Source organism: Coregonus lavaretus (assembly GCF_964263955.1).
Source record: "Coregonus lavaretus genome assembly, chromosome: 38".
NCBI classification, from domain to species: Eukaryota; Metazoa; Chordata; class Actinopteri; order Salmoniformes; family Salmonidae; genus Coregonus; species Coregonus lavaretus.
This window is the reverse complement of record NC_140025.1, coordinates 31403863-31406141: the sequence shown is the minus strand read 5'-3', so window position 1 is coordinate 31406141 and position 2279 is coordinate 31403863.

Sequence of the window (2279 nt, the reverse complement as noted above, 5' to 3'; positions counted from 1 at the left end):
CGGTAGGATAGTCAGTTTACGAGGGCATGTTTGGCAGCATGAGTGAAGGAGGCTTTGTTGTGAAATAAGAAGCCACTTCTAGATTTAACTTTGGATTGGAGATGCGTAATGTGAGTCTAGAAGGAGAATTTACGGTCTAACTAGACACCTAGGTATTTGTAGTTGTCCATATATTCTAAGTCAGACCTGCCGAGAGTAGTGATTCTAGTTGGGCGGGCGGGTGCAAGCAGCGTTCGATTGAAGAGCATGCATTAAGTTTTAATAGCGTTTAAGAGCAGTTGGAGGATACGGAAGGAGTGTTGTATGTAGGGGTGTAACGATTCGTTTTAACAACGATTCGATTTGTATCACGATTCGTGGTTGTCGATACGATTCAAGGACGATATTGGTTCATTTAGAACGATACAATCCGAAACGATTCAGTGACTTGAAATCGATTCAGTAACCTTTTAGCCAAAAATTCAACCAGTGTGACTGAAATAAATACCTGGTAACCAGTTGCATTTTAATGGCTGGCAATAGTCTTGATATTTTTAACAGTGTTTCACGCCTCCATGCAGACCATCTGGTATTATGAAACTTACCCATACCTACGTTGACAGCAGCCCCGTCTGTGCACACAGCGACCAACTTTGTCCAGTCATCCAAGCCTGTGTCCTGGAAAAGTCTCACAAGTCCGTCTGTTATGGCCTGTGCGGTTCGGTCAGCACCCAATTCAATCAGTCCAACAAAGTCCGAAGTAAACTCTCCGTTGCTGGACACAGACACAATGTAAACTATTTCCTGCTCAGTTTTTGTGATGTCCTCAGATCCATCAAAAAGCATTCAGTAAAGGAACATCCTCAGAATAGGAAGACATGGGACGTGCGTGTTTAGCTTTATAGAAAGAGAAAAATATTAAACAGAGCTTGCCGCTGTTCTTCATTCAGCTTGTCTGGCAAGTGGGCGACTGGACATTTATTCTCGGCTAGCTTTTAGCAATGGCTTGCGCCACATTCGTGTGCTCCTTGCTCTTTTCATGTTTGTCAAATAAAGGATGGTTGAAATTCTTTGAGCCTTTATAAAATGCACCTGTTTTGTCTGCTAGATGTGGATTTGAGCGGCAAATCTTGCACCACATTTCAGTGCGCTCATCGTTAGCTTCAAGCCACTGCACATCTTGGAGCCACTTTTCCGAAAAAAGTATTTTCTTCGGCTCTGGCTCCAGTTGGCGTTTCTTTGTAGGTGGCGAAACGCCAAAGAAGCTGTAATGTCTGTTGCTTTTTGGACATCCCTGACAGTAGTTGACAAGCAACATGTCATGTGTAAGGTTAGATGAGAAGATCGGTCAAGTACGCAAAGGCGCGTAGTAACACAAGTGGCATTACGCATTCCTGATTTTTGTCGCGCTTGTGTATCTGCGTACCAGTTATGTGCACCCCTGCATATAAAGTCTGACGTGCTTAAATCCAATGGGTTATTTCCTAGTATCGATACAATCGATTTATTACATTTTAAAACGATGTTAGATCGATATATGTTGTCCAAAAGGCCAACTCGCCGAGCACAGATCGATGTAGTTGGATCATATGAATATAAATCGATACATCGATGTAGTAGATGGATCGTTACACCCCTAGTTGTATGGCATTGAAGATCATTTGGAGGTTTGTTAACACAGTGTCCAATGAAGGGCCATATGTATTCAAAATGGTGTCGTCTGCGTAGTGGTGGATCTGAGAGTCACCAGTAGCAAGAGCGACATCATTGATATACACAGAGGACCGAGTCAGCCGAGAATTGAACCCTGTGGCACCCCCATAGAGACTGCCAGAGGTCCAGACAACAGGCCCTCCGATTTGACTCATTGAACTATATCTGAGAAGTAGTAGTTGAACCAGGCGAGGCAGTCATTTGAGAAACCAAGGCTATTTGTCTGCCAATAAGAATGCGGTGATTGACAGAGTCGAAAGCCTTGGCCAGGTCGATGAAGAATGCTGCACAGTACTGTCTTTTATCGATCGCGGTTATAATATCATTTAGGACCTTGAGCTTGGCTGAGGTGCACCCATGACCAGCTCGGAAACCAGATTGCATAGCGGAGAAGGTACGGTGGGATTCGAAATGGTCGGTGATCTGTTTGTTAACTTGGCTTTCAAATACTTTCGAAAGACAGGGCAGGATGGATGTAGGTTTGTAACAGTTTGGATGTAGAGTGTCACCCCCTTTGAAGAGGGGGATGACTGCGGCAGCTTTCCAATCTCTGGGGATCTCAGAAGATACGAAAGAGAGTTTGAACA